Source organism: Mus caroli, unplaced genomic scaffold (genome assembly GCF_978045245.1).
Source record: "Mus caroli unplaced genomic scaffold, Mus_caroli_1 scaffold_3, whole genome shotgun sequence".
NCBI classification, from domain to species: domain Eukaryota; kingdom Metazoa; phylum Chordata; class Mammalia; order Rodentia; family Muridae; genus Mus; species Mus caroli.
The window spans coordinates 20972381-20996901 of NW_028227258.1; the positions used below are offsets into that span (position 1 = coordinate 20972381).

Sequence of the window (24521 nt, forward strand, 5' to 3'; positions counted from 1 at the left end):
CTCTGGAACTCCATGCTACACAGGGGAAGCAAGAACTTGCAGGTTGACTTAGTGCAACATACCGCAGTTACTACTTCTTCTCTCATATACACCGAAAACTTCTGAGTACAAAGTTGGACTTGATGACACGTACTTTTAATCCCAGCACTCCAGAGGCAGAGGCAGGAGGATCACGAGTTCAAGGCCAGCCTGGGCTATACAAAGAGAGCTCAACAGACAAACAGCATACTTTGAGAGTTTCAAATTAATCAGGCATATCTTAGTTGTCTCTAGATTTTTATTTTTGAGCCAGAAATCACACACTTATCATTCAAGTTTAAACCACCTACAAAATCAGTATTTGTGCAACCAGAATAATTTTACCATGTTTTCCTTGTTGAGCCCATACCTTAAGTGAGTTGTATTTTGCTGTGAATACTAAATATTTGGGTTTTTTTTTTCCTAACACAGTGTTTTAAAATGTGACTTATACTTGTGAACCATATACATATTTATAGTAAAACAAAAACAGCAAAAGAAACTGTAGTTATTTGCTGTAACTGATCTGTAGCACAATAAAGGCAGCCTTCTTATTCTCACTCTCTTCTCTTTCCTGTGTGTGATGGTGTCCGGGACATCTGAATGTAAAGTATAGGGTCCATTTTCCAATCCCTGATGATGCACATAAAGTTACATATGTTCTACTCGAATCTGACTCTCTGTATCTTAAGGTACTACCTTCATTTACAAAATGAGAGTTCTTCATTTTATAATTTTGCATCGTGTGTGTGTGTGTGTGTGTGAGAGAGAGAGAGAGAGAGAGAGTGTGTGTGTGTAAGAGAGTGAGTGTGTGTGTGAGAGCGTATGTGTGTGTATGTGTGAGAGTATATGTGTGAGTGTGTGTGTATGTGAGAGTGTGTTTGTGTGCATGTGAGAGAGTGTGTGTATGTGAGACTGTTTGTGTATGTGTGTGAGAGAGTGTGTGTATGTGAGAGAGATTGTGTTTGTGTATGAGTGTATGTGAGTGCGTATGTATGTGAATATATGTGTGTGAGAAAGAGTGTGTATGTCTGTGAGAGTGGTTTTTATTAAGTATCATAGATTGTGATCTCAGCTCTCAAAAATTATTCATTGATATAAAAACAAATTATTTTTTAATACATACCCCTAACCTCTGCGTAGTAGTAGTTACCAAATGGTTATATGTACTTTCAGAGTATTATAAGTTAGGTTTCATTCTTGCCCTTCTGTGTTTACTGGAGAATATAAAATCATCAAAAGTCTTTAAATATTATTCAGCTTAATTTTTCTTGAATTTTTTTCCCCTCCAAACATGGGAATTATTGCCTCTTATGAGACTCTTGTCCTGGAATGTCACTTGGTAATGGCAGAATAGAACACTACACTGTCTTCTGGTTATTTATGGTTTTCGTGGATATATACAGTCATTTTATTCCCTGTATATTTTAAAGAACCTTGAACTCCAGGTGACAAATATCAAGATAGTACAGCTATAGTTTGATGAAAGTGAAGGTCACTGTGATAGTATTTATAGTGTTTGTTCCTTTGACTTATGAGGTATGCAATATAAAGTTTTATTGGTTCAGTGGGGGCTGTGACATTAATATATTTTATTTGTATAGAGACATTTACAACTACTTCATCCTTCAGTGGAAATTACAGTTAAATTGATAAATAAACACTGTGACTTGAGCCAAATTTTTCACTTCTTAGCCTTGGTTAAAGAAAATGAAGTCAAGGATGTTAAAAATGTTAAACATAAGTGATTTATTGCTGTAAATAATAGGATACAATAGATTCATTGTGCAGTATTGTCACGTGTATAACTTAAGACTGCTTTCTTATCCTTTTATTTTAAATTAAATTTATGCCAGCTTCTTAGTGTTTTCTCCAGAATTATTCTAGAAAAACTGGAGTATATACTTAAATACCAAGATATGAAAGTATGAATTTAGTGCTGTCTAGTTATTCACAATTTTATTTGAATTGCATTTATCATTTATTTCATAACAGTTGGGATTTTAAGAAAAACTAGGCTTACCTGAGAAGACAGTGCTGACTTCTAGTTTAAATAATGAGCCGTTTCCCCTTTATCAGGAAAATGATGCTTTTGAGAGAGAATGAGAGGAACAAGAAACATTACAAATTAGTAAATTTAAGAGACTTGCTTTTTCAAAATATAACATATTTTAAAATTCATATTTATTCTTATGAAATTTAACCTGTTAGAATAATTGAGGTGGGTGATTAGTTTGCTCCAACTGCATGATTTTTAAAGGTGTGGATTTTGTTCGGGTGGTAGTAGGCATGCAGTCGATAGATTAGATAGATAGAAAACTAGCATTAACGGAAGGCACTGTAAGCAACTCACCACAAGAGGGGAAAAAGGAGAAATCTGTGTCTATGTGATACACATTTGCTAACATAACTTTACCAATTTATTTGAGAGAAATACCCATAAAATGCATGGAACTCTAGCAGAGAAGTGGGTCAGGCTTCAGTTTTAGTAACAGCCTTGTCAGTTCCCATTATAGGCGCTCTTCCTAGCGGAAGGAAGTGTTCTCACATAATCCCCACATACGAAGCAGAGCAGCACACCCACCAGACCGGGTGTAGTCGGGCTCTACGGCTGGTGAACCTTCGGATGCATCTCTGTCTCGTGTGTGGAGATGAAAGAATCTCTGTCTGAGGACAGTTTTCACTTAAAATTGTTTACTGTGCGGTCTCCCATATCACCTGTGAGGCATTGCATTACGGATTCCTCTTTCAAGGCATTCAAATAGACTTTAGATGCAAGCAACATTTAAAATTTTGTGTGCCAGGGTACCTATTAGCTTTGCCAGAGTAACTGTTGCCGAGAAATTTGACACCTTTCAAAGAAGTTATGTGTGGAAAAATTATGTTTCAATTTGTAAAGTAATCGGCAAAGCTGTGTGTAGTAGAACCTGCTCAGGAATGTTGTTTTAAACAGGGAGATACTATGTTTAAGAAGTGCTTGCTCTGTGTACACGTTCCCTTTACAGGTTATATCTAAAACCCAAGAGAGTGATTGTCTTACTTGGAGTTTTTGTAGCATTCTCTATTTTTATTGATTCCTAAAATTAGAGCTATGCACATTGTAAATTGCTGATTTGTTCGAGTGTTCCTAATCTCTAACAGGTCCGTGGCATCTCTCCTCTGCATTTAATGTTCCCAGGGACACATTGGTTATTGGAGATTTGAGTTTCTGTTTGTTGATATTACCCTTTGAGTTAAGGAAATAGCATTTGATGTGCGCACACCTTTGATCCCAGCACATAGGAGACGCAGTCAGGTGAATCTCAGAGTTCTGAGTTCAAGGCCATCCTGGACTGCAGAGTGAGTTCCTGGACAGCTAAGAGAAACCCTGTCTCAAAAACAAAACAAAACAAAACAAATAAAAACAACAACAAGAAGATTTGATAGGAACTAGCAGAAAATGAATATATAAAATTCACTGTTTACCCAGTTTATATAAAGAGCAGGGTTAACACAATCAAAATTTAGAATTGAATATGCCGCTTATAATAATAAAGCAATACTTGCTGTTACATAGTTCTATTACTAGAACAATACACATATTTTAAGATGCTTACATGATGTAGTATCTCAGTTCCACAGAAAAGAAAATTACAGTTCCCCTGAGTGAATAAAATAATCAAAACAAGTTAGTAATCTGGATTGCCATGGCAGTTTTTGTGAAGCAAAGTAAATTCTGTTTATTTAATTCACTTCAAGCGTACAAAAGAATGGTCAAATAAATGTATGTTAGTGATTCTTAATATGTTACATGATTGGTTGGTTGGTTGGCTGGTTGGTTGGTATATGAGGTGTGGGGGGGCAAGTATTGCAGCCACATGAATGTACAGAGGTAGACCTTGGATATTTTTCTCTGCCAGCCTCCTTATTGCCTTGAGATCCTCTCCCTGGACTAAAATCTTGCTGTTTGGACCAGGCTTGCTAGGCAGTGAACTGCCAGGATTCAGCTCTGTCTACCCAGCAATGCCAGGCTCACAGACACCTATAGACATGCCCAGCTTTTATAATGGGCCCTGAGGATTGGAACTCAAGCCCTTATGCCTATATAGCACTCTTACCTGCTAAGCCTCCTCCCCAGTCCCACTGTTTTTTATTCATGGGCCAAATAATCTAGTTTAAATTAACTGCAAGTGCCAAGAAATAATAGCTAAACAATATTTTATAATGAAAATTAGATTATTATATGTTAATATAGTACAGAAATGCTTTGAAATTGTACAGGTAATCAATGTTTCCTGCAGCTTTATTAAATGGAATTGTTTATTCTGGCACTTAGAAATATTTATTTCAGTGCTCTAATTATTTGGTTAGAGGGTTTTGTTTTTTTTTCTATTTTAGAAGAAATTGAATTATTAGCTAGTAGCATACGGATGACATTCAACTTTATCAGTAAACTTACTATCAAAGTATGCCATTTATAGAAGAAAAGAATAGATAACTGTTTTACAATGGAGCTTTTAGATTTGATTATGACTATTATCGCATGAAAATACTTCATAAAGATGTTCTGTGTGGATTGAAGTAGATGCTGTCTTATAGTTCTTAAAAGCTCTAAAAAAAACATTGATGAAAAAGAACAGTGCTTTAACTATTGTAGAGAAAATACCATGGTCAAAAGCAGACATGATGAGGTGATTCGGATACATACTAAATATGTGGCTTTTACTACAGTGATAACGAGACTATAAGGTCCATCTGCCTTTTAAAATAGGTCAAATAGTGCATTCTAGGAAAGGAAAGGAAAGGGAATTGGTTGTCAAAAGTTATATAGATAAAATTACATAAAAGTTTAGTATGTCCCCTGGAAGGCAGGTAATGTTATAGATAGAACCTCAGCTGTGCCATTTAATATGTCTGATCTTTTTTTAGCTCTAAAGTTTGTTAGGTTAAAATAAACTTGTTTCATGGATTAAATAGGATTTATGGCTGGGTATGGTAGGACACTTTTTATCCCAGCACTTGGGAGGCAGAGACAAGCAGATCTCTGAGAATTTGAGGCCAGCCTGGTGTACAGAGTGAGTTCCAGAACAGCCAGGGCTACATGAGACCCTGGCTCACTGTCCACCTCCAAGTAGGGTTTATATATAAAAGCAGAACATAGGTTATAAGCCATTATGCAAAGGAAATAAATACTATGATAATTCTAAACTTTACTGTAACCTAATCTAAATATACTGCAACAAGTGTGTGCAGTATATTTACAATGAATGTATAAAACACAGGAAGCTTATAGAGAAAGACAAAAGGTAAAAACATCCTGTAAGAAGCAGGGTTAATATGCTTAACTGTGTGTAAGCATTAAGTGAACCTCAGCTTTTTGGCAGCCATAGTGAACACAAGAAAAGTTGGTTTGTATGATTCTTACCTTATGCTAAAAGGAAGGTTATAGTCATTAAACAGACCCTTGAAGCAAGTGCAAGCAGGGATTACTAGGGCAGTCCTGTAGGCACCTAGTAACAATACGGGAAAGTGTCTGCTGGCGTTAGGTGTGCTCTCTTGGATAATGGTTCTTCAGAGGTTGCTCATGAGCTCCACTTAATGACTTTTGTCTTGCTCTTTATTTAAACAGAATCCAAGAAACCACACTGTGTAGTTTTATTTGAGAAATATCGCCCAAGGATGCTGGGTTTTGGTGGTTGCCTCAAGTACGGAGCTTAAAATTTGAAAAGAAAAAAAAAATATTGAGTGGTTTTCAACTAGTTTAGCTTCATTCAGAACAAGATCCTTTGTATGACATGTCCAGGTTGAAGTCTCCAGAAAGAAGAAAGAGAAAAAAAGTTTGTCTTTGTTTATTAATCCATTGCTAGTCTTCTAAAAATCTAATTTGCATGAAAGTGAGTCCTGAAAACTATGTTAATGCCACTGCATGAATGTGTACACAGATAAATTGCTTAGACCTGTACATACATGCACACACACAAAATGAGAAATAATGAAGTCTGTATAGAGCCCTTAGATATCAGTGTGGATGCCCTGGTGGAGCTATTGTATCTATATTGTGTGATATCCTCTTGGGACATGAAAGTAAATATTCAACAAGAGCATGCTATGGTTGGGGCCTTGGATGTCTTGAGTTGATTGGTTTTTGTTTTTCTGTTGGTGTGTATGTGTACATGCGTGTATGTGCCTGTGCCTATGTGTCGCTCTGTCCTGTAGCTTCCTGTGAGCCTGTACCTACTTAAATAAAGCATCTGTATGTCCAGGAGGTAAACATCTTCTCTTTTCTGTGACAAATACTCTTATGTCTTTTAGCTCTTCTTGGGATGGAAGCTCTCTCTCTTTCCTTCTCCCCCTCCCCCGTGTGTACATAAAATTATAAAGTATTACCTCATAATGCTATTTTTACAATGTTTGGACAATTCATGTGAAGAGCAAAATTACTGCATGTTTCTGTGTTCCTCCATGCTTTTAACAGTAAACAAATACATACAGAAAATGAAGTCAGTGGCATTGCAACAAGAGTTTAGAGGAGGGAATAAACAGGTTTATGTTTAAAAGAGGAAGAACAATTCTGCTTTAGAGAAGAACTTTGTCAGAAAGCCAGTGTCACAGATTTTGATGTGACTTCTGATTGCCTGGGAAAGTGTAAGTTCATAAAACCCCCAGGCCAGTGATGGTGAGAACGCTGGGCTGAGGGAGTGCAGAGACAGTGCTCTGGGGAGAGGCTAGCATGAAGGTGGAGTTGTTCTCAGGTAGGCTGACAGGGATGCAGCTCCCAGGAGATAACGGATGCTGGGTTTGCAGGTTTGCTGGTATTTGTCATGTAAAGCCCATCTAAGGTTAGGATATACTATGCATCCTAAGGTATGACTAGAAAAAGCCTGCAGTGAGCTGTGATCGGCATTTCCACTTTCACAATAGCGAACAGCGTGGATATGGGCAGAGATGTGAGGCAGAGAGAGGTTTGGGAAGCTGTCCTAACAGGCCAGCTGTGGTGCTGGAGAGAAGTTTAGATTTGAAGTGGGAGACTGGGGTGGTACACAGTTGGTTCTTGGTTAGCATCTCTACCTGGTTTAATACTGATGTTAAATGCTTCAGTAACCATTCTTACACTGTGAAATCCCTTATGTGTTAAAATGGTACTAGGAAACCCAAACTGAGTAAATTTATACTGTTAATAAAAATATTAGAGAAGAATAAACTACTGTTTGTTCATGCTTAATTATTTCCCACATAGCACTGTGTTATAAAAAAATCGTTAGCATAGACATGGAGTAATAGATTGGGGGTGGGGGGTGGTCAGTAAGAAATCACGTATGTTCTTCACACGATGTTTGTGTGTCTTGGATGCCAGTTGTTTCCTTGTGCCTGAGTAGAACGTCTGAATGAACATTGACCTGACTCCCCGTGATTCTTAGGGTTTAGGTGATGAAGGGAACGATCACTTTATAAAGCCCGGGAGAAGGAATGTGTGAGCGAGCGTTAACTTGTTTTTTTTCCACTTTCACTTTACCTGTGAAAGCTGAAGTTTTTACATAAACGTAAATTTCCCACTCTGTCTGTTGAAAACCTATTAGTACATACTATCTTCTGTCACATGTCAATGATGGCATGCCTAGGTCATCTGTTACAGAAAGCATGTTTTAGAAAAAAATTATCAAACAGCTGATAAGAGACATGTGGTAGTGTGCAGAGGTGATGTCAGCTCTAGCAGGCATAGCCTGGTACCCATCAGATGCAGTGCTGTGACCTCACTTTCCATGGCATCTGTGAGACCAGTGCTCAAGGATGTGTGCTTACCTGCATTCTTGTCCTGATCTGCTATTATACATGGAAATACATAACTTTGAAATCCTACATAAAGGCAGCATTTAAATCTGAATATAATAGTATGTCACAAAATGCAAGTTTATGCTTCTGACTTGAGTATTTAGTGATTGTGGTGGTTTTATCCGCATAACTCAGTTTTATAATTCAACTAATGGAATATTTATAATATTTGGTCTCCTTTCTATTTTTTAGTGGATGCTATTAGCACCTAGAGCATTTAAAAATGTGTTTTTTGAATTTGAGAAATGATGTTAATGTTTGGTAATCTTTCTTCATTTGAAATCTTAAAGATTTGAACATGCTTTTAGTCACATAAAAATTCAGTGTTTTGGCAAAACGATAGATAGAATTTAAGCATCAGAATTTAATTTTCTTCCCTAGTAGATTTATAAATATCTTTGTCTTTTAAAACATTATAGATATGTCTATCATTAATCCAGGAAAATACTTCCTTTTAGTAAAATTAAACAATTATTTATATTATTATATATTAAATGTACTGTATATTAGCATAGATAGTAATATTTAAGGGGAATAGAGAAAATCCTTCATAAGCATACAGCTCAGGATGGCGGACTTTTGTGGTTCACAAAATGGTTTAGATCATTGCTGGCCATCATCCCCTTCAAGTATGGAGGCCCCTTTGTGATACAAACATTTTTCCCTTTCCCTTTGAGGATATTAATCACATAATAAAGATTATACTTGCAAAATTTAGTGACTGAGAAAATACACTTATACTGTAAAAGTACAATATCTAGAATTTGGTGGTGGGGGTCGTGGGGGATGAGATGGGCGCTCTCTATGAGTAACCCAGGCTAACTTCAAACTTGTCATCATCCTACCTCGGCCTCCTCAGTACTGTGGCTGCAGATGTGCTATCCCAGCAGGCTGGACTGCCTTTATGGGAGGAGGCTTCTTTATAATTTATAAGCCATTAAACTAAAGTCCAGCTGCATTTGTCATTCCACAATCCTGAGAATCGTGCCACAGAAGGTGGAAACTAAAGAAGATAGACCTCAGCCTTCCGTAAACATAGAGAAAAATTAATCCCTACTGAGTCAGATGGAAATAGAAGAGAGTGGAATTGTAGAGTGGCATAGGGCTGCGGTTAGGGGTTAGGGGAGTGGGGGGGGGGGGGTGTTAAGTACCTCCCAGAGGGGGGAGCAGTTTGCTGGTGCAGAAAGGGCTGGGGCTGCTTTGTTTCTCTGGCTTTTATTGTTACTCCTATGTTCTTACTTTTTCTCTGTGGAAACTCTTAAGCGTTAAAGTTCTTAATTGACACATGCAGGAGGAAATAGCAGGTGTTCTCCTTTGATCTCTGTTGCTATAATTTTAAAGCACTGACTAAAAGCAGCTTTTGTCAGTTTGGGTAGGAGAGGACTCATTCACACTTTCAGGTCACAGTCTGTCCTTGTAGGCAGACAAGGCTGGGACTCAGGCAGGAGCCTGAGGCATAAAGTAGGGAAGAGTGTTGGCTTGCTGAGCTCGCGCGCTCTCTCTCTCTCTCTCTCTTTCTTTAAATGGGGAGGGGAGGATGATTTTTTATTAGATATTTTCTTTATTTACATTTCAAATGTTATCTCCTTTCCTGGTTTTCCCTCCGAAAACCCCCTATGCCACCCCCCTCCCCCTGTACACCAGCCCACCCACTCCCACTTCCCTGTCCTGGGACTAAACTGGGGCATCAAGCCTTCTCAGGACCAAGGGCCTCTCCTCCCATTGATGTCCCGCAAGGCCATCCTCTGCTACATATGTGGTTGGAGCCATGGGTCCCTCCATATGTGCTCTTTGGTTGGTAGTGTAGTCCCTGGGTGCCCATTGAATGCTGTCAGCTACAATGAGCTGGGCGCTCCTGTATCAGTTTATCAAGACAGTCCCTCCACAGACATGATCACAGGGCCGCTGATCTGTGTGGTCCCCTAGTTGAGGCTTCTCTGAAATGACTCTGGGCTGTGTCAAGGTGACAGTTAAGGCTAACCAGGACCCAGGTCAGCAGTAGTTTTATTTTTGTAAATTTTGTGGATGAATATTCAAAAGGTCAAAATAATTTCTCATTTATCAAAAGGTTCAGATCTTTCTGTTGAGACAGAAGCCATGAGGAACTAGAAGAAAAGGGAGGGAGGCTACCTAGAATTCATAATGTTTAAAGTGGATACTTCTGGAGAGACGGCTCAGCCGTTCTTGCAGAGTAAAGATTCAGTTAGCAGCCCACACACAGCCACTCACAATAGTCCAGCTCCAGGTCTGGGGCATCTGGTGCTCCCATTTGACCTACACAGACACCAGGCAGACATTTGGTGAATGTTCTACTGCGGGCAGAACACACACACATATAAAGTAAAAACAAATCTTTATCATTCTATGTGTCAACTTGACTGAACCACAAACTAAACTGATACTTGGTCAGACACTGCTCTGTGTGACGCTCTAAGGTGGTTTGGAGTTACTGCATCAAGTAGAGTACTTTGCCCTCACTCAGTCATGCTGTTGAAGCCCCACTGAAAGGAAAACACTCTGGACCTCCGGGAGAGTGGGAATATCTCATGCAAGCTGAACCTGAGAAATGGGTCTTTCAGCGCTCATTTGTTTTTAATAATATATTTTTATTTGAAACATCCAAACAATATACAAAAATGTATATTGATGATATCTTCCCATAAAACAAAATAAATAAATAAATAAATAGATAACCCTCACCCTAAGCTTTAGATGTGGCCTGACTAATCCCTGCCAAATTTTAAAGACACAGAGACTGAATTTTGAGAGTTCAAGTTTCAGGATCAGCAGCTCCATCAGAAACCCAACAACCATGTCCCTGGTTCATTGTCTCTGTAAGAACCGTATTTTTAGACGTTATTGTAGACACGTAAATACTCTGACATTAAATAAATACACCCATCCCTTTACCTGACCAGTTTCATTCTCCAAGTGAGAATACAGGAATATACATGTCCTGAGAATTTTTCTAAAATTCTGAAAAAAAAGGTTTTCTAATATCTTAAATGAGCATTTTGTTTAATCTGTTGTAAATTACAAAAATAAATACTATGATTTGAAGGAAGAGGAGTAAAATCAGATGAGGAAGGAAAACTTTATATTTAAAAAAAAAAATCTTCCTTTAAAAATATGTGTGTGAGCGCGTGCTTACGTTTGCCCCTTTATCCTTGACACATCTGTCAGCATAGAAGAGCGTATAAAAAATGTCTCTTGCTTTGCTGAGAAATGAAGGTTGTTCTGATTTGATCAAATTTTTAGTAATAAAGTAATCTAGGTCAAAAGTTGACAGCTTTGCTGTTAGTACAGCAGAAAAACAGGTCTATCCTTCAAGTTCTCAGTAACTATGGTTTTATACTATTTCTTCAAGGTGTTGAGTGGTGAGACTTAGGACAGGGACAGGCTGGGAGGATTGGCCCGAGGGAATCCACAGGAGGAAGGAAAGCAGGAAGTTCCATCAGAATCTGCTTAGTCCCCTGGGAAAGGGGACAGAGAGCAAAGACGGGTCAACCACAAACCCATAGGGTGCCCAAACCCCATAGATGATAATAAAAACTGAAATGACATCAGCCTTATACTTGCCCTAGATTTTTTCTTCCTTTTCTAGGATGAAGAGTAGTAAGGCTGAAGACGTTTGTACAGATCTTAACTAATCTTTATAAATCAACCTTTCAGCCTCGGTCCGTCATAACTGAGTACTTTTTTTTTTTTTTTTTTTTTTTTTTTTTTTTTTTGGTTTTTCGAGACAGGGTTTCTCTGTGTAGTCCTGGCTGTCCTGGCACTCACTATGTAGACCAGGCTGGCCTCGAACTCAGAAATCCGCCTGCCTCTGCCTCCCAAGTGCTGGGATTAAAGGCGTGCGCCACCACGCCCGGCAACTGAGTACTTTTTACAGAATACCCCTTTTATACTTTAACTGGACACCCTTTCCAGTTTGCCACAATTGCAATTTATTGACATGACAAAAGTGAGTTTTGTTCATTTTATTTCTGAAAATTGCTTTTCCTTATATTTAAAGTGAAATGAAATTGAGCTGAAAACAGCAAAATCTTATTACTGTGCCATTCAGAAGCCAGGAATATTCGATAGGGATCTCTCAAGAAAAATATCAGTGTGGGAAGCAGATAGGCCAACTGTAGATACAAGAGGGAGATCTCCTCTCCCTCAGCTCCCCCAAATCCAGGGCCCCAGCCTCAGTCCCAAGACTGCACTGGATGACCTTGCTGTGGCCTCCCTTCCCCGCCACCTCCATCTGCAGCAGATCGTACAAATCTTCCCTCAAACATCTGTCCTTACTCTCCCTGCTTTATCCCTGCCCCCAGGCCCAGCAGGAATGCCACCAGAACCAGGGAAGCCTAAAAGCAAACAGGCAGGGGCAGATCTTCACCTCCTCCGAATCATCCCCCAGCCTCATCTCCAGCTCTGCAGCAGACTGCTTGCTGCTGCCACCTTCTCCACTCCCCACCATCTGTGGATCTCACAGATCTTCCCCTCCTAACTTCCTGTACTCCCTGGAAACACGTTGCTAAGGGAAACAGGTAGACTAGTATAGGTCCTCACCTCTTCCTTATCTCCTCCAAATCTGATCCCCCAGGCTCATTCCCACCACTGTAACACACCACTACCGTGGCCTCTCCATCCACATCCCTGCTACTCCAAGGGATCACATAGATCTTCCCCTCCTGATTCCCTGCCTCACACATTGCTTTATTCCAGCTCACAAACCCAGCTGGCATGTCTCGGGGTCCACAGGCCACTCTACCAGGAAAGCAGGTAGCATAACTGCAGATCTTCACCTTTTCCTTCTCCAGTCCTCAAAATCCAATTCCCCATTCGAATCCCCAGCTCTGTAGCAGACTTTCTGCTGTCACCCTTCTTCGCTCTCTGTCCCCTTTCCCAGGGAGCTAAGCAGATTCTGATGGAATATCCTGCTTTCCTTCCTCCTGTGGATTCCTTCGGCCCAATCCACATAGCCCATCTCTGTTCCTAAGAGTCACCAGTCAATACCTAGAAACATATTTGACCAAGAGCCCTCCGGTAGCCACACCTATCAGGATCCCAAAAAAATTTCCAGCCCAGCACCACACAGTTACCACCTCCTCACAAGAACCAGACCACAACCAAAGCCAAGGAACAAAACACCTACTCAACAAAGATAAGCGCAGATATCAGCACCGAGAATTACAGTGTTCCTAAACCCAGATGCCTAGATGCTGGCATAAAATCACATTAACAGCTAGGACAATATGTTTCAATTAGAGCCCAGCAACTCTACCACAGCAGGCCCTGGGCATTGCACTATAGCTGACGCACAATAAAAGACCTTAAAATAGGCTTTATGAATATGAAAGAGGTCCTTAAATAGGAAATGAAAAAATGCTTTAAAGAATTCTTATGAAAAACTCTTGAAGGAAATGAATAATACTGTTCAGGACCTGAATGTGATAATAGAATCAAAAAGAAAACACAAAATGAAGGAAGTCTGGAAGTGAAATAGATGAACTCAAAACAGGAGTCTCAGATGTAAGCCCCATGAACAGAATACAGGAAAAGGAAGAGAGACACGCAGGTCTTGAAGCCATGGTAAAAAATGGATACCTTGGTCAAAGAAAATATTAAGTATAAAATGACCCAATGATTTATAGAAGCATAGAATTACACCTTAGTAGAGACTCTGAGAGTCAGAAGAAGCTGGACAGATGGTCTACAAAGTCTATGAGATAACAGTCACCAGTCCAGACTACTATACAGCAAAACGTTGAACAGAATGAGAAAAAAGACATTCCATAATAAAACCAGATTTAAGCACTATCTGTCTACAGATCCTGCTGTACAAAAGGCACTAGAAGGAAAACTCCAAACTGTAAAAGTTAACCACACCCAAGAAAGTGTAAACAATAAACAATTCTAAACCAGCAAATTAAAAAGGGGAGGTAAATACACACACACTCCACAACAACAAACATGAAATGCCATACACTGCTTATTGACAAATCCCAACATCAGTGGTCTTAATTCTCCAATAAAAACACGGAGAGTAACACAATAGAAGTGGAAACAGTATTCATCCATCTGTTGTGAACAAGAAAAACACCTTAACATACCTCAGGCTAAAAGGATAGAAAAAGATATTCCAAGCAAATTGATCCAAGAAGCAGGCTGGTATCACCATTTAAATATCTGACAAAATAGACTTCAAACCAAAGCTAATCAGAAGAGACAGTGAAGAAACTGACATATTCCTCAAAGGAAACATCCACCAAGGAATTGCAATTTTTAATATCTGTGCTTCAAACGTGCCCACTCCCAGGTTCATAAAAGAATCACTCCTGCAGCTCTAATCACATTGACACACATAGATATTGGGAAGCTTCGGTCCCCGACTTTCCCCAATAAATAGGTCATCCAGACAAAAACTGAACAGAAATGTAGCTGACAGATGTTATAAAACAAATGGAGCTAATAGGTGTTTACAGAGCATTTCACCTAAACACAAAAGAATATACCTCCTCACTGCTTCATGGAACTTTTTGAAAATTTCCTACATACTCAGACATTAAGCAAGGTTTAACAGATATGAGAAAATTGAAATATCCTATCTGGCCACCACAGATTAAAGCTAGATATTATCAGTAGCAAACCACAGAAAGCTTACAAACTAATGGAAACTGAACAGCTCACTACTGATTGAAAAATGTCTCAAGACGGAAATCAAGAAATGAAAGGCTTTCTAGAATTGACTAAAAGGAACGCACACCATGCACAGAATGTATAGAACACAATTAAGGTGGTTGTAAGAGACACTAGCACTAAGTGCTACATAAAAATAATTAGATTGCATACGAGTAACTTAACATCTGAAAGCTCTAGAATAACAAGAAATCAAACACAAATGGAATAGAGAGCAAGAAGTCATCAAACTTGAGGCTAAAATCAATACCATAGAAACAGGAAATAGTACAGGGAGTCAGTGGAAGAGATGCTTCTCTGAGAAAATGAGTCCGACAGACAAAGCACTCTCCAGGTTAGCAGAGGTACTGCTGAAAGGGGCACAGCAGTAGAGCCTTGATAGGAGATCAAGAGAACCGGAAGGACATGCCTTAAAAACCCCGTGCTCTACCAAACTGAAAAATGAAGAGGAAGTCGATAATTCTCTTGATATGCACCACTTACGAAAGTTAAATCAATAGCAAAGAAGCAATTTAAACAGACCTATAACCCCTAGTGAAATAGAAGCATTCATTTTTTAAAAAAAAAGCCCAGAGCCAGGTGGATTTAGTGCAGAATTCTAACAGGCTTTCATGGAAGAGTTAATGCCAGTACTTCTCAATTATTCCATAAAATAAAAACAGAAGGAACACTGCCAAATGTGTATTGCATGGCCCCAGTTACTCTAATACCTAAATCACATAAAGACCCAACAGAGGAAGAAAATTACAGATTAATTTTCCTTATGAGCATGCATTGTGTTAGGAACCTTTTCCTGGGGAGATAAAATGCACCATTTTGCTCCTCTCAGACAGGGAACCCACAACAGACCAAAATTCAGATCCCACCAGAGGCCAGCTTGGTGAACCAGTGAGGCTTTTTGGAGTCACTTACAGGAGCAGATTTGAGTCAGTCAAGTACAGCTGCATCAGCTTATAAAACACACACACACATACACACACACACACACACACACACACACACACACACACACACAAGGCCTGCATGACTGCACACAAGCTGGCAAACCTGCACAGCCTTCAGACAGCCCGATAGGTTGGAGACTAGTCTTCACTGGTGCCTCAGTTGTCTGCACTTCAGCAGGGTTGCTCAGCTGCTCTGCTGCTTCCAGGCAGCTGCTCTGCGCTGAGTCCTTACAGCCCTTCTCCCTCAGTCTGTTTTAAACACACCATTACCTCTGAGAGGGACAGGTACCTCTGGCAGGGACTGGCCTACTGATTCTGGTTTCTTTCAGGGAGTTCCTGTAGCTAATTTTTAGTAGTTTTTCTCCCTGCTTAAGCTCCCCTATGGGATGGGAATGTTTTAATCTTGGAGGAGTGTTACATAACAACACAGAGTCAAAGGTACTCAGTGAAATATTTGCAAACAGAAAAGAAAAACACATTGAAAAAATTATCCAGTATCATCAAATTGCCTTCATCCCAGAGATAGAGGAATGGTTCAATATATGAAAATCAATGAATGTAATCTACCATATAAACAAGCTGGAAGATAAAAACCACACATCCTCTCATTGGATGCGGACAGTGCTTTTGATAAAATCAAACACCTTTCACGATAAAAGTCTTGGTGAGATTACAGATACAAGAAGCATAACCTCAATATAAAGAAGGCAGTTTACATGAAGCCTGTAACCAAGATCAAGTTAAACGTAGAGAAGCTCAAAGCAATTCCACTAAAATCAGTGTTGTCCACTCTTTTCTGTATAGAAAGAGAGCACTTGAAGTCTTAGCCAAAGCAGTAAGACAACTAAAGGAGATCAAGGGAATACCATTTGGAGAGGAAGAAGTCAAGTAGCAATTTGCAGGTGCTATAACAGAACATCAGTGACCCTAAAATTTCCACTGTGGAACTACAGCAGATAATTTTTTTTTTCAGCAAAGTAGCAGGATATAAAATTAACTCAACAGAAATCAGTCACACTCCTGTATACAGATGACAGACAAATGGACAGCAAACGCAATCAGGGGAACAGCGCCTTTAACAACAGCATCAAATAGTATATTGTGGGGTAACTAAGAAAGCAAGTGACAGACTTTTGTGTTAAAATTGCCAAGACACTGAAAACAATTGAAGCTAATCTAAAGATCAAAGGTTTCTCATGCTCATGTATTGGTAAGATTAATATAGTAAACATGACCATCCTGCCAAAAGCTACTGGTTCAGTGCAATCCCTATTAAAATTCCAACACATTTCTTAACAGATCTTGAAAGGACAATTTTCAGCTTTGTGTGGAAACAAACAAAAAGCAATACTGCATGATAAAAGAACTACTGGAGGTTTCACCATCCCCAATTTCAAGTTCAGAGTTACAATAATAAAAACAGCATAGTATTGGTACATAAACAGACAATGTTGATCAGTGGAATCAAATCGAACACCCAAACATAAATCTGCATACCAATGTACACCTGATTTTTTTTATAAAGAATTCAGAAACACACATTGAAAAAAACCAATGGTGTCAGTCACTTTCAATGTCTGCGTGTAGAAGATTCTTACTTTTCACTATGCACAAAACTCAAGTATAAATAGATCAAAGACCTTAACAAAAACCCAGGTACACTGAACCTCTTGATAAAAGAGAAAGTGGAGAATGGCCTTGAATTTGCTACATAGTAAAAAACTTTCAGAACAAAACACCATTGGCACAGTTATTACTAAAGTAAGTGATGACCTCATGAAACTGAAAAGCTTCGGCATGGCTAAAGACACTGTCATTAGGACAGAGCAGCATCCTACAGATAGGGAAAGGTTTTCATCAACTGCATAATAAAGGGCAAATATCCAAACTGGATAAAGAACTTAATGTTCTAGATGTAAAGAAAGGCCAACAACCTTGGGGTCTAGATCTAAATAGAGAACTAACAATACAGGAAACACTTAAAGAAATATTCAACATCCTTAGGCATCAGGGAAATATGCAAATCAAACCTACCTTGAGATTTCATTTTCACCTGTTGGAATGGCCAAGGTCAGTGAAACAACTGATAGCTCACGCTGGTGTGGATAAGGAGAAAAGGACACGCATCCATTACTGGAGGGACGGCAACCTTGTACAACTTTGGAAATCAGCAAAGCAGTTCCCTGGGAAGAGTTGAATTGACCTTTCTCAAGATCCAGCCATACCACTCTCTGTCATGTGCCAAAGCATGTTTCATCCTACCACAAAGATTCAACCTTGTTCATTGCTGCACTATTCCTAATAACCTAGGTGTTCCTCAGCCCAAGAATGGATAAAGAAAATGTGGTACATTCACACAGTGGAGTATTACTTACCCATTTTTTTAAAGTGGTATCATAAAATTTGCAGATAAATCAATGGATGGGAGGGGGGGTCATCCAGAGAGGGATAATCTTGACCCAGGAAGAAAAACATAGTATGTATTCACTTACATGGGGATATTATCTGTTAAATCAATGATAACCAAGCTGCAGCCCATAGAACCACAGATGTTAGGTATACAGTAAGGTACTAAAGGGGAAAGGTAGATCTCGTTAGGAAAGGGAGGTAGAGTAAGTTGTTCTGGATTGAGGCAGCTAGCTCAGGAGTGGGAGTGTTAGAGTCAAGGGGTGTTGGAGGGAATATGGGAAAGACAGCTAAAACTATGGGCTGTTTGATGGACTGGATGGAAGCCCAATAGAGTAGTAGAAGCTTCCTAAAATACATACATATATAAAGGTGATAAGAATGATAGATATTCAAATAATAGAGGCGACAGAGCCCCAACTGGACATCTCTTGTCACCAAGTGTAGTTTCTAGTCCCTGGATTGGGTTATATCTGAATTGTTGGCCAAAGGAGTCCCATGAGAATCCCTCAACAACCCAGAGCATTGTCAAGACTATTCGTTGCTCTCTACAGACTGAAGACAACTTTTATGCATCTCATTGACCAAGGAGAAGTCAAGCTGGTTCCTACAGTCTTCACCCCTATATTCCAGCATTTTTGGTTCAGGAAGGTACTGTATAGGGTAATAAAAGAGAAAAACAAACATCTCTCCAGCCACAAACTATTTGATCTCCTCTAGTGTGCTGACTGGAAAATATGCTAATGTAATAGTGGCACAAACCTCATGGAAGCAACCAACACCTGATTTGACTTAAGACCATTCCTTCCTATGGAACCCAGGTGCAACACTGGTTGACTATAAGCACTTGATAGCCCAGGGACCTAGGATAAAACTTAATATTACTACTCTACAAAAAATAAAATAAAATAAAATAAAATGACTCCTAGTGACATCCTGCTATAATTATAGATCAATTCCTTGCTCAGCCATTATTGGAGAATCATCATTCCTCCAGCAGCAGATGGGAACAAATATAGAAAACCCACAACCACACATCATGCAGAGACTGAGAGAACTTGGAACATTCAATCCTATATACCATGTCTCCATGAAATCCCTCCTGTTAGGGCTCAGCAAACCCTGCAGAGGAGGAAAAGGAACAAACTATAAGAGCCACAGGCGATGGAGAGCACCAAGTAAACAAGGCCCTCTAAATCAAGATGATCCAAGTGTGTTTGAACGCCCAGAGACAGAGGCAGTATGCACAGGGCCTGTGTGTGTTTGTCTGCTCCAGGTCCTCTATGTTCTATGTATTATGGCTCTAGTGTGGTTAGTGTTTGTATAGGATTTCCATGAATGAATGTGTGGGTCTCTGACTCTTATGCTGTCTCTTGGCTCTTTTTCTTCTGTTTGCTTGCTTTTGTCCATTCTGATGTGTTAGTTTATTTTATCTTACATTTTATATTGTATTTTACTTTATCACTGAGAGTCAGAAAAGGAGTTGATCTGGATGGGAGAGATGTTTGGGATGATATAGGAAGAAGTAGAAGGAGGGGAACCATAACCAGGATATATTATTATGTTGTAAGGGAAAAAAAGACCTGTTTTCACTAGAAGGAGAGAAAAAACAAGCGACATATCAGTATAATTTCATCTTACTTAGATCCAATATTATGTAACTCTTTGTGGAAAGGAAAAGAATCGTGATGGTTTATTTTCTGATTGGTATGCATTTGATGAGTTCATAAGTCACTGAAAGTCTGCTTTTGGTGTCTAATTGGTTGGCAGTCCAGCCTGGTGAGGAAGAGTGAGTCCAGCTGCATCGCCCTTGCACAATGGTCCAGGTGTCTGTTTCTGAGTTGTAAAAGAATTCCTTTATTTCTAGGGTCTTATTTCTCAACTTGTATTTTTCCTAGCCCTGAATTTTAAAATCATAACTTATACAATGGGGCTATTTTAAAACTGATTATGGTGTATATATTTACAGTGCAGTGGGGCGGATGCCTTTTTGTAATTCGTATGGTTTGGGAGTGACTCGGGTGAAGCTTGAGGGAATTTGGATGTGTTTATTTCACATCTGAACCTGTGGTTTCCTGCCCACGGTACTTAGCACCTTCTTCTTTTCTTCGTTGACTGTTCTGATGCCCAGAAAGCATCTACTACACTTGTAAGTCAGTGTGAGGGGGAGTTATTTCAGGGTAGGCTGTTAGAGCAGCTCATCTCCCTTCCCAGTATATTGACCATGGTGATGATTTCTTGATTGTATACAAATCTCAAAGCTTATCAGTTGCACACTTTAAATCCTTGTGATTTTTCTTTTGTGCATTGTCTCTAGCCAAAATCTACACGAGCACACATTTTTTGTTTTTTGTTTTTTGTTTTTTTGTTTTACACTCAGGCTTTAATGTCCTTTTGAGAAACATAACCATGCATGTTTTCTGACCTCCTTAGGCAAGACATTTCTGTATTTGAACTTCCTTTATATGTTGAACACTTAATTGTGTTTAAAACTTAAATATTTTCCTCATACTTCTCTCCTTTACCCAAATAAAACATTGAATTGATTATATTTGTAATTTAGTATATGAAGTACAAGACTTACACAAAATCTTTGATTAATGAAAGAGATTACATACTAATTTGTCACAGTTTTCTGAGATACCACATTAAAGTGACTATTCAGTAAGTGTAGGTATCAGTATCTCAGATAAGGAAAGCTATTAAATATTATTTAACTTAAATTATAGATGAGCTAGAAGAAACATTTTAATTATGAAAATTACAGATGATCATGGATTTATTACTTAAAGATGTTAGCTAAGTATGCTTGTATTATAAAATTTTTATTCCTCCAAAGTTTTAATTAAGGCTGTTTCTTCTATTCATCCCTCCAGAAAAGATTTGTATTCTGTACTTCCATAACATAATATAAATAATTATTAAAGCCTTTGTGTGTTTACTGCTCTGTCTATCTCAACAGAGTAGAAAGTCTGAAAGCAAAGCCTTTCAACACTCTTGTTTGTGTTTAGTATCTTGGTAAAAAGGTTAAGCAGTAAGCACTTGCTCTGTAATTATGGATATAGCCTTTTCTCCTAAGTTCTCTTCATTGTCATTGTATACATTTTAAAGCTTTGTAGTTTTTTTGCTTTTGTTTTTTAGATGCTTGTGTGTTTTGGATTAATCCCATATTGTATTATATTGCTCTTTAACCGTGATATTAATTCCTGTCTATGTCTGGCAGTATAGACATACTAGCTTTCATTTGTTTAGTGTATATGGTACCTCTTTAACAAACCTTTACTAATATTGTTGAATGTTCTTCTACTCCAGTTAGGCTCTTTGTAGACAGCATAGGTAGGGCTTGCTAACCTGATTAGCCATGGCTTCTAAGTGAAAGGCTTAGACTTGAAATCCTCCAGCTTCCTAGCTGCTTTCTGATCATCTGAGCTGTTCTTTGTTCCCTTATCTGCTTCCTCTTGAATGTGATGGTGTAGATAGATGTGGTGGAAGATGTTTAATCTCTGGAAATGAGCCCATTTTCTTTTACATTGGATTGTTAGTGTGGAAAGCAGGTCAAGTCAAATATACTCAAGAGTTGAACTGGGTTTATTTTTGTTGTTACATAAACCAAACTCTCTTGGCGGTGTCTGTTATCTCCTGGGTCTGAGAATGCCCCTGCTGGAGGACTTTCCCGAGGGTTCCTGCTTTCCCTGCAGCCAGGAACAGTTGGTGCTGTCCTGTGCCATAGGGAGTTTCTCCCTGTTCTTGTTGCTGTCACAGTAGTAAACAGGCCAAATTAATATGAGTAAGCGAGATCGATATCAAGCATTTATTCTGCTTATTTTTCCTGGATCCGCATAAAAAGTCATATCCCTTCCTTTCTTGAAAAAAGAATTCTTAATTTACCATGACCGTGTCTAGGAAAAATTACTTTAAAAGATAAATAGAATTTGAATTATAATGATCAGTGATTTAAAAGCTAAAAGTAAGAAAAATTGAGAGTTTGCTTCCTGTTAGCAGATACATATAGACAGCACACATTAGGTTCTTTCTGTACATCCGCCATGGAGGTAGACACAGGAGGGAAAGAAAGAAGCAAGAAGCCTCAGAGCTCATAGCAACTTGGTGTGACCAGGATGCTGACAGATGCTGGAATACTGCACAAAGGCGAGCTCATTGGCCCTGGGAGGCTGCACTTTAATATTTTATGTCATTACCTTGGGAATAATAACTTTTTCTAATATTAAGTTCTTATCGAAATTCTTAACATATTGAGTTTTAACAAAGAAAAGAAAAGAGAAGAGAAGATGCCCTTTCTAACAATGAGGAGTAGTAACAGGGTTCCAGTGTTTTGACTCGGTTCTTCAGAGACCTGACTTGGTGACAGCACACCTACAGTTTCCCATAACTGAAATGTCTTAGGATCTGTTTGAAGTAAACATTCTCACTTTCTCTTATTTACTGTTAGCTGTAACTAAATTAGGAGTAGTTAGGAAAGTGGATGGAGATTGCATCTAAAAGCAGTCATGACTATTATTCTCCTTGGTCTTTTGTTTTCTCTATGAAGTAGGAAGTATTGAATAGCCCTACCTCTCTGTCCTCTATAGCCTGCACAATGTATACACTACACTGCACCCAACTGAATTTTCCTACACCTCTCTGTCCTCTATAGCCTGCACAATGTATACCCTACACTGCACCCAACTGAATTTTCCTACCTCTCTGTCCTCTATAGCCTGCACAATATATACCCTACACTGCACCCAACTGAATTCTCTACCTCTCTGTCCTCTATAGCCTGGACAATGTATACCCTACACTGCACCCAACTGAATTTTCCTACTAATATGAAGACTTGTTACTGTGTTTTGCCACTTTAAGCCCTGAACTGATTACATGTGAAATGATTTGTCAGTCAACTCTGTGTGCCATGTGCAGTTTAGACTGTTGTTGGATGGCTTAATATTGGATATCCTAAAGTGATTTCTTGAAAAGAGGACCAGATCACTTTTTCACAAATTGATCTTTTAAAATATCTACTCAATTGATGCTGAAATTTCAACAGTTCTGTTATAGTAGCCACTGTGCATGGGGGCACATGCCTGTAACTCCAGGACTGAGACCACTGAGACAAAAGGATTGCTGGTTAAAGCAAAGCCAGTGCTACTCACAATCAGTAAAGAGTCAAGTGCTGTCATCTTCTCTAAATTAAATAGGAAAGGAAAATACTTCTTCAAAAAGATACTCACTAAGGGAACATGAAACTAGACTTCAGACTTCCCAGATTCCATTGGTGACATTTAATCATGATAACTTCTTTAAGCCAAGTGTGAGTTAAAATAAAAGCAATAAACTATGAATTATGGTTTCTTAATGTACCAGTCGCTGTGTTCTTAGCTCTAAAAAGTATTGAGAATCAGAGGTATTTGCATATAAGTGTCTCAGTGCTTAGTTTCTGTTCTGGCAGTCAGTAGCTTCCAAAGTATGTGTGCAGTTCTGTGCTCTGTAGCACTCACACAGCGTGTACAGAGCTGGTGTCATTATCCCCTGCAGAGTTTATGTGCAGATAGTTTTATTTAAAACACACTGAATAAGGCAGTGCATTTATAAACACAAGACACAGAATGTGTAAAAGAAACTCTAGGGATGGGGAGATCGTCTGTTAGTAAAATGATCAGCACAGAGCATAAGGACCGAGTTCAGTCCCCAGTACCTATGTAGATTGGTGGTATTTGTTATCTTTTATAAACAAGAGAAGAGCCCAGGATATGTTTTGGTAGAGCCAGGTATGGTGAGGTGGGAGTGGGGCTCAGGGGACCCATGCTTAGGCATCCCTTCCCCCTGAGGTACCAGCCATATGACTGGATATAGGATGGAATAGCATTTATATAGGACATGGGAAGGGGATAGAGATGGAGTGGAGAAAGAAGAGAGGCCAGGAACTTGTAGGTAGAGAGGGAGGGGCATGGAGAGAGAGGGAGAAGGGGCAGGGAGAAAAGAGGAAGAGAGTAATATGAGGGTAAGAGATAAGGGAGTGATGATGGGGCAGACAGCTCCTTTTCTAGTGAGTCAGGCTGTTGCCAGGTAACTGTGGGGTGGAACCTAGAAGGAATGCTAATAACATTCCTCCATTTTGGTTTAATTAAAAAAGAAAAAAGTAGACAGAAGAGATGGTAAAGCAGGAATAGGGTCATCATGATCTTTAACTACTTGCTGACTTCAGGGTGACTTGTCTCTGGGAAACCTAAGGAAATGGGTATGAGGATGGTGGCCCAGCAGTATTGGCTTGTGATCCCAGCAGGAGGAGGTGGATACAGATCATCCCTGGGGCATGCTGGCTGTCTTGGCTGTGGTGGTTTGAATGAGATGTTCCCATAGTCTTGGACATTTGAATATGTAGTCCACCGTTGGTGGGATAGGTGTAGGAGTTTAAGAGGTATAGCCTTGCTGGAGGAAATGTGTTGCTAGGGGCAGGCTTTGAAGCTTCAGAAGCTGTGTGTCTATCCCTGTTTCTCCAGAGGAAACAGTGAGCTCTTAGCCACTGGAGTCTCCATGCATGCCTGCTGCAGCACTTACCCATTGTCATGGAGATGGGGTCCTCCTTTCCCTCTGGAAATGGAAACTCAGATAAACCCTTCTTTCTATAAGTTTTCTTATTCAAGGTCTTTTATTATG

General features: G+C 39.2%; 1 protein-coding gene across 4 annotated transcripts in view; it reads left to right on the forward strand.

Annotated features, from left to right (window-relative positions):
• Rap1gds1 (Rap1 GTPase-GDP dissociation stimulator 1) overlaps window positions 1-24521 on the forward strand; it is a 152424-nt gene that overhangs the window by 62563 nt on the left and 65340 nt on the right. The gene's annotated exons all lie outside the window — the stretch shown is intronic.